A 14,412-nucleotide genomic window follows, 5' to 3' on the forward strand; every position below is an offset into this window, starting at 1 on the left:
TAACAAGTAATACATTTAGGATTTGAACTCAGTACATTGCATTCTTGGAGAGAAGATTACATATTTCACATATAGATTACATTGGATGGTCACTGAAGCCTCCTCTAATTCTCAAATTCTGTGATATCTATAGTCTTCTATATGTATTACTACTAGTAGTAGTGGTACTCATATTTATATAGTATTTTAAGATTTATGAGGCCCTTGTTTTTTACCAAAAAAAAAATGTTCTAAGAGATTGATAAGTACAAGTATTATATTATACAGATGGGGACAGAGGGAGGAATAAGCAGTAATATAGCATTTACTATATGCCAGAAGCTGTGCTGAATTACAAATATTTGTAATTTATAAATATTACCTCATTTGAGTCTCATAACAGCCCTTCATGGTAGGTGATGTTATCCCATATTAAAGTTGAGAAAGTTAAGGTTAAGTGATTTAGGGTTACATTCCAGATGATAAATGTTTGAATCCAAATTTGAACTCAAGTCTTTCTGACTCCAGACTAGCATTCTATCTACTATGCTACTTACTATTTTGAGGAGTAGCCTGTCTATACTTACACAATTAAAACTGAGAAATGAGCCTAGATTTCTGGACTATGTTGCTTTCTCCTGGTTCTTCTGAGCTGACTAACCATCCCTCCTAAGACTTCTTTGCCCATTGGTCATCCATAAGACTCCCTCTAATTGTGAATTTTTAACAAGGCTCTCTCTCTGGATCCTCTTCTCTGTCTCTCTCTGTCTCTCTTTGTGAACCCATCTCTCGCTGTCTCTCTGTCTGTCTGTGTCTGTGTCTCTGTCTCTGTCTCTGTGTCTCTTTGTTTCCATGTGTCTGTCTCTGTCTCTGTCTGTCTCTGTCTCTGTCTGTCTGTCTTTGTCTCTGTCTGTCTCTCTGTCTCTCTCTGTCTGTGTGTGTGTGTGTGTGTGTGTTTCCCTCTCCCTTTCCTTCTCTCTCTCCCCCTGCCCTTTACTTCTCTCTGTGTGTGTTTCTCTGTCTCTCTCCCTCTCTTTCTCCCTTCCTCTCTTTCTCCTTCTCCCTCTCTCTCTGTGTCCCTCTTTCTGTTTTCTCTTTTTCTCTGTCTGTCTCTGTGTCTCTCTGACTCTATCTCTGTCTCTCTTCTCTCCTTTTTCTTTCTCTTTCTCTTGGTGTGTCTGCCTCTGTCTCTATCTTTGTCTATCTCTTTCTCTTCTATTTCTTTCTTCTATCTTCTATTATTCTCCTCCTCCCCCCCCTCTCATTACATCATTTCCCGTGAGTTTAATTATCATATAGATAATTTTCAGTTCTAGAGACCAGGCTTAGTTTTCCCTCTGAGCTTTAGTCTCATGTCACTAACTACCACTTGGACATTTCAATCTGGATATCTCAGGGACATTGTAAACTCAATATGTTGAAAATAAAACTTAACATCTGTCTCCCAAAATCTACTTAATTCCAAAATTCCCTGTCTCTGTCTAAGGCATACCATTCTTCCAGTTTCTCAGGCTAGTAACTTCAATGTCAGTTATCAAAATGTGCCATTTTACCTCTGTGACATCTAAAAATGTGTTGGTAAATATTTAATAATTGACTTTCAACTGGGGGTGAATGGGGCAGGTGATGTATTCAGAGCTTACTTTTAAGTTTATTATCAAGCCTTGATTTGTAGCCTTTGCTAATTACTGACTTGTAAACGGTCACATTGAAAATTTATCAATTGGATCAGCCAGTTTAAGCTGGCTCCAGCACACCATTGATTACATCCTTCCTCTGGGACATAAATTTTTTTCTCTTTATTTGCACAGCTACTTCTTTAGTTATTCTCTTCACCTCTCACTTAAATTATTGCAACAGTCTTCTAATTGGTCTCTCTGCATTAATTCTTTCCCTATACTTGTGTATCCTCTACACAGCTGCCAAAGTGCTTTCCCTTAAACTCAGATCTTTTTCACTCTCCTACTCAAAAACTCCAGCAGTTTCCAATTGCCCCAGGATAAAATAAGCACTTGTGTTTAACTGTAAAAGCCCTTTACAACCTATTTCCAGCCTTATTGGACATTACTTTTCCTTTTATACTAAGCAGCTAGATGGTACAATGGTCAGAACAGTGGAAAGAAATCAGGAACACATAAGATGAAATTTTGCCTCACACATTTCTTAGCCCAATGTGACACTGGGTAAATCACTTAATGTCTGTTTGCCTCAGTTTACTCATTTGTAATGTGTAGAGAATAATTGCCCACTTCTCTTCCAAGGTTATTGTGAAAATAAAATAAATAATATTTTCTTTGCAAATTTTAAAGTGTTATATAAATGTTAGCCACTTATAATACACCTTTGAAATCCAGTTAGATTGGCCTTCTGTTTTCTCCTCACAAATGGCACTCCATTTCCCTTCGTGGTGCCTTTGCAATAGAAATGTTCCATGAATAGAAGGCTCTCCCTGCTTCTTTTCTGCTTCTTAGACTACCCTCTTTGCTTCAAATTTGAACTGATCCTTTCCTGATCCTAATTGCTAATCCCACCCCATTTTATAATTATTCTACACATATTTATATTGTGCTTGTTCCTTCTCCATTGGAATATGAGCTCCTTGAGCATAGAAATTGTTTCAGACTTTATATTTATATTCCCATTGCCTTGCACAAAAGTGCCTGGCACAAGCAGATACTTGTTGGATCGAGTCTCTTTTTCAGGGACAGAGCAGAGTAAAAAGAAACTGTCATCTCATTCCTGGAAACTATGGCTCTCTTAATTCAGCTTAAGGTCACACTAGCTTATTTGACTATTACTTCCCCCTACTGATTCATATTTGACATTTAGGTGGAATGCTGGGAAAAAGGACCAGACAAGCTGCTCAGCCTGGAATGCAATGGAGATGACATGCTTCACTTCAAACACAGATACTGGGAAACCTAAGGCTTGGTGAGGCAGGAGGAGGAGGCAGGCTTTGGAATGGAAATGGAAAGGAAGAAAAAGAAAGTTTTCCTCCATCAATCTCTTCAATAACTCTTGTACCAATAATCATTATAGGAAAAAAATATATAGGGGCACTAGTCACTTCTCAATTTAATATTCAATATTAGGTATGGTCTAGAATATTAGACAAAAGATCTGGCCTTGGAGTGAGAGAGTCCTGAGAGAGAGTCTCTGCTCTGACAAATATTGGCTGAATGATCCTGGAGAAGTCACATAACCTCTGATTGTCTCCAGGAAATATTCTATGACTCCAAGTTACAGAATACAGTTATTCCTTCCACTCTGAGAACTCCCCAGTCTGGAAAGTTCAGATAAAAAATTTTGGCCACTAAATTTGTACCAAAGAAGAAATCTGAATTATTATGATTTTAAGAGAGAAAATACCTTAATATTGTACAATATTATATAATATATAGGTATATAGACATATATTATGTATTTCTGAGTTTCTAAACTTTCTTCTGTATTGTCTGCTGGCCTTCAAGTTTCGTCTGTGGCTTCCACGAAACTTCCCCCAAATTCCCATTTAATGTTTTATGCCAATCCGCAACATACTGAAACCTCAATGGGGAAAGTAACAATGTGGAAAGGATAACTGCAGTTTCTAAGTTGCATTGGCAGAGGAAGTTCCCTCATGAGGATGATCTCTATACAGATGAAATCACAGGTTTTCTCCCCCTTCCTACCTCTTCCTCTAAATCCAATATATGCCTTGATGCACAAACACCATCAACGTAATCAAGGCCAAATAAAACCTCCTTCCCCTAGCTCTCCTCCAAACCACATGCCATAAAGTAGAAGGGCAACATTCTAGCTTTAAATAAAGAATTCCTCTGAAGTACCAGCCGCAGCTCCATCCTCCTCTCCAAACCGGCTCCTCTGCGCCACTGCGGCCTCCCCCCAAGGGTGGTTTCAGTGGCTTTTCAGAGGCCTTGGCGCCATTTCTATAAAGAACTGTCCTTTGCGGCCAGGGTATTTGTCCCCACAGACATTTCCGATGGTGATCCTCAATGTGGCTGGCTGCCACACACCCTATCTTGATCAATAAGCAGACCCAGAAAGGTTGGAGAAGCCTCAAACCAACCCACTTAACAAACCTTTAGTGGTTGTTCCCAGAGAGCTGAATCAGATAAATGGCATTTATCTTCACCCTTTCTGCCTTAAGAGAATACACATCTGCTAAGCCTGCTGTCAGATATGGGAGGTGTGGAGAGAAGTGCCTTGCTTAGTATATCTCATCCTTATGTTTTTCTCCACCCTCTTAAAAGTTCCAAAAGTAGCCCTGATATTATTCTCCACTGTTTTCTTTTCTTCCCCATATCTATGAGGTTTAAATTCTACCTACAGTCCCCTCATTTGAGAATGGGGAGATATGGGGGTCAAAAGGAAAACTCTCTGAATTGGAGAGGGGAGAAGGGATGAAGTGGTCCAGGGATTGATGATAGTTTTCTAAAGGATTATTTCCTGATATGATCCTATTGAATAGTCTTTTTACATATTGAGCAAGCACTCCTTGAATTTTTAAAATAGCAATTTGATTAAATAAAATTCCATCTACTTCAAAGTTTGTAGTCATTCAAATGCAAAGAAAATCAGTCTGCCTCTGAGTCAGAAGATTCAGGTCTCTGGCAACACCTATATGACCTTGGCCTTAACCTTGGCCTATATGATTTATATAAGCAACATGGCTCCTTAGATTTCATATCTGTAGAAAGAAAGGGTTGAGCTGAATAGCCTATATAGTCCCTTCCAGCTTTAAATCTTGAATCCTACAATTCTGACCCTGAACCATTCCCAAGTCTGGGGAAGGAGTCTTGAAGTTATCTTAGGAAGTAGAAAGGTGTGGTAAAATGGAAAGAAAGAGCCAGGACAATTTTGGCTCAGAGCCTGGGTTTTTCACCTCATTCTGCTACTCATTTCCCTTGAATAAAATTGCAGAGTCATCTGCAAATGCAGCAGGGGCTGCAACAGTTGATTAGCTAGCTAATTGTCTGTTTAAAAGAAGTGGATTTTTCCACAGAATAGTGAGTAAAGAAAGAAGCCACATTAAAATCCGGAAAATCTTCCTGCTAAGAGGAAGCCAGAGAATAGATAATTAGAGCAACTCTTTTCAACAACTATGAGCTAAGAGGCAGCTGGGATGAAAGGTTGGCTTCTTATTGTACTCATATTTTTTCTTTTCCTTTAGTGTTATTAGAGGTTAAAGCTGTTAGTCCTGAAGCCTAGACTGCTTCAAAAGTTGGAGGTCTCACCTTAAGGAATCATAATTATTCCAGTTTCGTTCTTCTTTTATCTATGAGGTAGCTCCAGAGTAAAAGGGAAAACATTAAAAATTCAGATTTTTTAAAAATCATGGTTCAAAAAAATAGCCCTAAGTAACAACACACACGTATATATGTATATGTATGCATCTATGTAGAAATTTGCAGTTGACAAAACACTTTTCTTCCTCAATTAATTTTTTATATTTTGTATTTAATTATACATGCAGGTGCTTTTTTCTGACACTAAAATATATAGTCCTTAGGGACTGTTTCCATTTATTCCCACGTAGGCATTTCTGTATGGCAGAAAAGCATGGACCACTATTGCTTATAAAGAACTAAAGATGAGCACCATACTCAGGATGATGTAATGATGCAGGATGAGTATAAGCAGTCTGAAATATATAGCCAATCCTGAAGGATTTCTGAAAAAGAAGAGGAGCCAAAAATGCATGAGAGAATAAGAAGATATGTTGGTCATGCAGTGAAAGAAAGGGATGACAAGTGGATAGAGTGCCCCAGTAGTACTCTGAATATTTCAGGAGAAAGTGAAGGAGGTCTACAATATGTAGGATGAAGTCCCTATTGCATGGACCTAAGTGAGAGTAGCACAGGATGGGAAGCATAGATGGATTATGATCTTCATCCTAGGAGGGAATTCCCAAATCACTGAGATCATAGCTCCATTTGCAATACCTAGAACACAGTAATTGTTTTACAAATGTCTTGTCTCTGTTGATTATTTCCAACTTGTTCTGTACATAGCATACATAGTAGTTTGCATGTTGTCTCCTCTATTAGACTGTGAGGTCCTTGAAGGCAGGAACTTTTGCTTTTACTTATACCCCAGATTTTAGCTGTGTCTGGCACATAGTTAGGAATTTAACAAATATTTATTGAATGACTAAAAATTTTGAAGTAAATGGAATTTTGTTTAATCAAATTGCTATTTTAAATATCCAAGGAGAATTCAATATATTAAAAGACTATTCAGTCTTTTATTCAGATCATGTCAGGAGATAATTCTTTAGAAAACTATCTATTCAACTCAAAGTAATTGAGGAGAAGTTCCAGGGGTGGAGCCAAGATGGAGAAGTAAAGCCAGTAAGATGATTGAGCTTTCCCAGTTCCCCTTGAAAACCACATGAAACCAAGCTCTGAACAGTGTCTGACTGAATGAAACCCCTCTTCAGCTCAAGATATATTAGTACTTCAAGAAAGATCAGTCTCACTGGGGTGTTCAGCCCAGCTCAGATAGTGTCCAGGAAAGCCAGTGAGAGGCTCTTAATCACAGCAGATCAGTAACTGAGACTCTCTGTCCTGACTCAGTACATGAGCAAATCAGTGAGGTGGCTTTCAGTCCCAGCTCAGAAGGCAACCTCTGGGAAACCAGACTGATTCCTGAAAAGAGCAGGCAAAGCTACCCCTGCAAACACAAAGGACCCTTATACTTAAAACCAAGGCTCAGAGCTACACAGGAATCTTGGGAAAGTGCCACCTTTACCCCAGGAGGAGAGCTTCACCTTAAAAGTAAAAAAAGAGGAAATACCAAAAGAAAAAGAAAGAACATGAGCAAGAAACAGAAAAGAATCTTGATAATAGAAATCTACTATGGTGAAGGGGCAGACCAAAACACAAACTCAGACAAGGACAGAATGTCCATAGAAGAAATCTCAAAGAGATGAATTGGTCTCAAGCCTAAAGAAGTTTCCTGGAATTTCTCATAAAGGATTCCAAAAGGCAAATAAGAGAAGTATGAGAAAAATGTAGAAGTACGCATAAGAAAGTCAACAATTTGGAAAAGGTAAGAAAACAATTGTTTAGAAACAACAATACTTAAACAGTAAAATAGATCAAATTGGGAAAAAAAAAAAACAAATATAAAAGACTACTGAGGAAAATTAGAACAGGACACAGCTAGGAAAAATAATAACAAAGTTCATCTGGAAGAACAAAAGGTAAAGTATTTCAAGGGAAGTAATGAAAAATGCAAATGAAAGTGGCCTAGCTGTAACAGACCTAAAACCCTATTGTAAAGCATCCATCTTTATAACCATTTGGTACTAGCTAAGAAATAGAGTAGCTGATCAGTGAAATAGATTAGGTTCACAGGACAAAATAGTCAATGACTATATTAATGTAGTATTTGATAAACCCAAAGACCCCAGCTCTGGGGATAAGAACTCATTATTTGACAAAAATTGCTGGAAAAACTAGAAAATGGTATGGCAGAAACTAGGCATTGAACCACACCTAACACCCTATATCAAGATAAGGTCAAAATGGGTTCATGATTTAGACATAAAGAGTGATATTATAAACAAATTAGAAGAACAAAGAAGTTACCTCTCAGAACAAAAAATAGTTACCTCTCAGATCTGTGGAGAAGGAAGGAATTTGTGGCCAAAGAAGAATTGTAGTACATTATTGAACACAAAATAGATCATTTTGATTATATTAAATTAAAAAAAATGTGTTGAAAGAAAACCAGTGCAGACAAGATTAGAAAGGATGCAATAAAGTGGGGGGGGGGGGGAATTACATTCAAGGGTTCTGATAAAGGCTTTATTTCTAAAATATATAGAGAATTGATTCAAACTTATAAGAATTCAAGCCATTTTCTAATTGATAAATTGCTAAAGACCATACCTAAGTGTGAAGGAGCAGGTCATTTTAGAGGGCCCCCATGCTATATGAATCATAACACATTTGAAGGAATTGCAAATTAGCCTTTACTGACTCAAATGTTGCTTGTGGATTGGGAATGAAATAAATTGGAGGCAAGAGAGAAGAGGAGAGAGGTCAAAGAATGCAATTGCCTCTCAGTCTCCTTGTATCATTATCATCCTCTCATATGATGGGATCTATTCTGCTGGTCAGAATTAAATTCCCAGCAGCCACTAGCAGGTAGCTCCTGTAACAATAGTCAAACAAGATGAACAAACAATTTTCAGATGAAATTGGAATCATTTCTAGTGATATTAAAAGGTGCTCTAAATCACTATTAATCAGATAAATGCAAATTAAAACAACTGTGAGGTATCACTACACATCTCCCAGATTGGCTAAAATGACAGAAAAAGATAATAACAAATGTTGGAGGGGAAGTGGGAAAACTGGGACACTAATACATTGTTGGTGGAATTGTGAACTAATTCAAGCAATCTGGAGAACAATTTGGAACTATGCTCAAAGGACTATCAAACTGTGCATACCCTTTGATTGATCAGTAGAAATACTTGAGTTTGTATCCAAAGAAATCATAATAGAGGGGAAAGGACCCACATGTGTAAAAATATCTGTAACAGCTCTTTTAGTAGTGGCAAGAAACTAGAAACTGAGTGGATGCCCCTTAGTTGGAGAATGGTTGAATAAGTTATGGTATATGAATGTTATGGAATATTGTTGTTCTGTAATAAACAATCAGCAAGACAAGTTCAGAGAGGCCTGGAGAGACTTTTATGAGCTGATGCTGAGTGAAATGAGCAGGACCAAGAGATCATTGTACATAGCAACAACAAGATTATATGATGATGAATTCTGATAGATGTGGCTCTTTTCAATAATGAGATGATTCAGGCCAGTTCCAGTGGTCTTACGATGAAGAGAACCATCTGCACCCAGAGAGAGGACTGTGGAAATTGAGTATGAATCACAACATAGTATTTTCACTTTTTTTGTTGTTGTTTTGCTTGCATTGTGTTTTCTTTCTCATTTTTTCCTTTTTTATCTGATTTTTCTTACGCAGCATGATAATTGTGGAAATATGTATAGAAGAATTGCACATGTTTAACATATATTGGATTATTTGCCATCTACAAAAGGAGGTGAAGGGAAGGGAGGAAAAAATTTGAAACACCAAATTTTGCAAGGGTAAATGTTGAAAATTATCCATGCATATGTTCTGAAAATAAAAAGCTTTAATAAAAAACCTAGAACAGGGCAAATGGAAGCTAATGAATTTGTGAGATAGCAAAGATCAGTCAAACAAACTAAAAAGAAGAAAAAATATAAGAAAATGTGAAATACCTCATTGGCAAAACATCTAATCTGTAAAACTGAACCAGAAAAGACAATTTAAAAATAATTAGCCTACATGAAGGCCATGATCAAAAAAAGCTTGCATAGGATTCTACAAAAGATCATTAAGGAAAACTGCCCAAATATTCTAGAAACAGAGAGGGAAATGCACATTGAAAGAATCCATCAATCACCTCTGGAAAGAGATCCAACAAGGAAAACCCCAAGAAAGATTGTTGCAAAATTCCAGAACTACGAACTCAAGGAAAAAAAAATACTGCAAGTTGTTAAACAAGAACAATTCAAATATCAAACAATGGTCAGGATTACCCAGGATCTGGCAGCTTCTACAATAAAGGATCAGAGGGACTGGAATACCACATTCCAGAAGGCAAAGGACATGGAGTTACAACCAAGAATTAACTACTCAGCAAGACTCAGCATCGTCTTTCAGGGAAGGAGATGGAGCTTCAATGAAGTAAGAACCTTTTTTTTTTTAATGTATTTTTTTTATTATAATAACTTTTTATTGACAGAACTCATGCCAGCGTAATTTTTTACATTATCCCTTGCACTCACTTCCATTCTGATTTTTCCCTTTTCTCCTTCCACGCCCTCCCTTAGATGGCAAGTAGTCCTATATATGTTAAATATGTTGCAGTATATCCGAGATACAATATATGTGTGCAGAACTGAATAGTTCTCTTGTTGCACAGGGAGAATTGGATTCAGAAGATAGAAAAAACCCAGGAAGAAAAACAAAAATGCAAACAGTTTACATTCATTTCCCAATGTTCTTTCTTTAGGTGTAGCTGCTTCTGTCCATCATTGATCAATTGAAACTGAGTTAGATCTTCTCTTTGTCAGAGAAATCCACTTCCATCAGAATACATCTTCATACAGTATCGTTGTTGAAGTATATAATGATCTCCTGGTTCTGCTCATTTCACTTAGCATCAGTTCATGTAAGAATCTCCAAGTCTCTCTGTATTCATCCTGCTGGTCATTTCTTGAAGTAAGAACCTTTCAATCATTTCTATTGAAAAAATCAGAACTAAGCAGAAAATCTATAAACACAGGACTCAAGAGAAACATAAAAAAGTAAAAAGGGGGAAATATGTATTTAAAGGTTAAACTGTTTACATCTTCAGATGGGAAAACAATATCTGTAACTTGAGAACATTATTGTCACTGGGGCAGAAAAAGGCATCATGAAGATAGAGGCTATGGTTGTGAATGGACTCTGATGTGATGACATCAAAATAAAAAAGACATGGGTGGGGGAGAAGGTCTGCAATTGAAAAAGAGGAAAGAGGAGGTATAATGGGAAGATTAGTTCACACCAAGAGACTCAAAAGACCTATTACAATCCAAGGGGGAAAAAAGGAAGGGACTGAACATTGTCTGAAGTTTGACCTCATCAGTTTTTAATGTGAATGGGATGAACTCCCCCATAAAATGGAAGTGAATACCAGAGTGGATTAAAAAAAAAAAAAACAGAATCCTACAATATGTTGTTTACAAAAAACACATTTGACACAAAGAGACACATACAGAGTAAAGGTAAAAGGCTGGGACAGAATTTATTATGCTTCAGCTGAAGTAAAAAAAAAAAAAATAGCAGGGGTAGCAACTCTGCTCTCAGATAAAGCAAAAGTAAAAATAGATCTTTTTAAAAAAGAGATATGGAGGAAAAGTACATCTTGATAAAGGATACTGTAAATAATGAGTAGTAAGATTACTAAATGTGTATGCATTAAATGGTAACAAATGGTAAAGCAGGCGAATTCCTAGAGAAGATTTTAAGCCAGTTACTGGAAGAAATAGACAGCAAAACTATTCGAGTGAAGGCACCTCAACATTGCCCTCTCAGAATCAGACAAATCTAACCAAAAAAGAAACTAGGGAGATTAACAGGATCCTAGAAAAACTAGATATGATAGACCTCTGGAGAAAATTGAATAGGGACAGAAAGGAATACACCTTTTTTCAGCAGTACAAGGATCTACACAAAAATTGATCATGTATTAGGTCATAAAAACTTCACAATCAAATGCAAAAAGGCAGAAGTCATAAATGCTTCTTTTTCAGCCATAATGCAATAAAAATTATATTCATGCAAAAAAATGCAAAATATATATATATATGTATATGTATATGTGTGTATATATATGAAGGGCTAGGGAAAGATAGACTAAAAACAATTGGAAATTAAATAATCTAATTCTAAAGAATGAGTGGGCCAAACAACAAATCACAGAAACAATCCATAATTTCATCCAAGAAAATGACAATAATGAGACAACATATCAAAACTTATGAGATGCAACCAAAGCAGTTATTAGGAGAAATTTTATATCTCTAAATAGCTACATAAATAATATAGAAAAATAGGAGATCAATGAATTAGGTATGGAACTAAAAAAAGGTAGAAAAAGAACAAATTAAATACCAAATTAGAAATTTTGAAAGTCAAAGGAGAGATTAATAAGAAAACTATTGAACTAATAAACAAAACTAAGAGTTGCCATTATGAAAAAAACTAATAAAATAAATAAGCCTTGACTTAATTTGATCAGAAAAAGGAAAGAAAAAAGCCAAATCACCAGCATCAAAAATGAAAGGGGTGAATTTACTTACCAGCAATGAAAAAGAAATTAAAGCAATAATTAGGAGATATTTTGCCTAACTCTATGGCAGCAAGTCTAAAAATCTAACTGAAATGGAGGAATATTTACAAAAATATAAATTGCCCAAGTTAAGAGAAGAGGAAATAAAATATTTAAATAGTCCCGTTTTAGAAAAAGAAATTGAACAAGTTATTAATGAATTTCCTAAGAAAAAATCTCCAGGGCTAGGTGGATTCACAAGTGAATTCTACCAAAACATTTAAAGAACAATTGATTACAATGCTATATAAACTATTTGGAAAAATAAATAAAGTATTGCCATATTCCTTTTATGACACAAATATGGCACTGATACCTAAACCATGAAGGCCTAAAACAGAGAAAGAAAATTACAGACCAGTCTCCCTAATGAATATTGATGCAAAAGTTTTAAATAAAATATTAGCAAAAAGATTACAGCAGCTTATCAGTAGGATAATACACTAAGACCAAGTAGGATTTATATCAGAAATACAAGGCTGGTTCAATATCAGGAAAATTATTACTACCATTGACCACATCAATAACAAAAGCAACAAATCATATGATAATCTCAATAGATGCAGAAAAAGCTTTTGACAAAATACATCACCCATTTGTATTTAAAAAAATACTAGAGAGCATAGGGATAAAGGGAACTTTCCTTAAAATAATAAGCAGCATCTATCTATAACCTAGAGTAAGCATTATTTGTAATGGAGAGAAACTGAATTCCCAAGAAGATCAGTGGTGAAACAAAGATGCCCATTACCATTCAACATGTATTATTTATTCATTATTATTCAACATGGTACTAAAAATGTTGGCTTTAGCAACAAGAAAAAGAAATTAAAGGAATTAAAATAGGCAATAAGGAAATAAAAGTATGAATCTTTGCACATAATATAATGATATACCTAGAGAATCCTAGCAAATCATCCAAAAACTGGAAACAATTCACAGCTTTAGCAAAGTTGCAGTATATAAAATAAACCCACACAAATCATCAGCATTTCTATATATTACTGACAAGGCCCATCAACAAGAGATAGAAAAAAAATCCATTTAAAATTACTGTAGATAAAAATAAAATACTTGGAGAACCACCTGCCAAGACAAACCCCAAAACTATATGAATAGAATTCAAAATACTTCTCACATAAATAAAATCAGATCTAAACAATTGGAAAAATATCAATTGTTCATGGATAGGCCGAGCTAATATAGTAAAAATGACAATTCTGCCTAAATTGATCTACTTGTTAAGTGCCATACCAATCAAACTGTCAAAACATTATTTTGTACAAGTAGAAAAAAAAATAACAAAATTCATTTGAACAACAGGTCAACAATATCTAGGGAATTAATGAAAAAAATACCAAGGATGGTGGCTTAGTACCAAACCTAAAAATACATTATAAAGCAACAGTCATCAAAAACATTTGATATTGGCTAAGAAATAGAGTGGTAAATCAGTAGAATAGGTGAGATAAACATGACACAATAATCAAGGCCGATAGTAATCTAGTATTTGATAAACTCCAAAATGTCCAGCTTCTGAAATAAAAACTCACTATTTGACAAAAATTAATGGGAAACTGGAAAATAATATGTCAGAAACTTGGCATAGACCTACATCTCACACTCCATACCAAAATAAGGTCAAAATAGATATATGATTTGGACATAAAGGATGATACCATAAACAAACTAGGAGAACAAGGGATAATTTACTTATCAGACCTTTGGAGAAGGAAGGAATTTATGACCAAAGAAAAACTAGAAAACATTTTGAAAGGCAAAATGGACAAACTTTTATTACATTAAATTAAAAAGGTTTTGCACAAACAAAACTAAGAGAAACAAAATTAAAAGGGAAGTACAAGCTGGAAAAATGTTTACAGCCAGTGTTTCTGATAAAGGTCTCATTTCTAAAATATATAAAGAACTGTGTCAAATTTATAACAATTCAAATCACTTCCCAATTGATAGTTACAGGATATGAGCAGACAATTTTCAGATGATATAATTAAAGCCATTTATAGTTATATGAAAAAATGCTCTAAATCACTATTGGTTAGAGAAATGCAAATTAAACAACTCTGAGATACCACCTCACACATCTCAAATTGGCTAAAAGGACAGGAAAAGATAAATGATAAATATTGGAGAGAATGTAGACTGGGACACTAATGCATTGTTAGTGGAGTTGTGAAATGATCCAACCATTATGGAAAACAATCTGAAACTATTCCCAAAGGACTATAAAATTGTGTATATCCTTTGACCCAGCAGTGCCATACTGAGTCTGTTACCTTAAGGAAATCATGAAGGAGGGAAAAGACCCACATGTACAAAAATGTTTGTAGCAGCCCTTTTTATGATAGCAAAGAATTGGAAAATGAGTAGATGCCCATTAACTGGGGAATGGCTGAACACGCTGTGGTACATGAAGGTAATGGAATGTCATTGTTCTATAAAAAATGAACAAGATTATTATAGAAAGGCCTAGAAAG

This window comes from Antechinus flavipes, chromosome 1 (assembly GCF_016432865.1).
Source record: "Antechinus flavipes isolate AdamAnt ecotype Samford, QLD, Australia chromosome 1, AdamAnt_v2, whole genome shotgun sequence".
Lineage (NCBI taxonomy): Eukaryota > Metazoa > Chordata > Mammalia > Dasyuromorphia > Dasyuridae > Antechinus > Antechinus flavipes.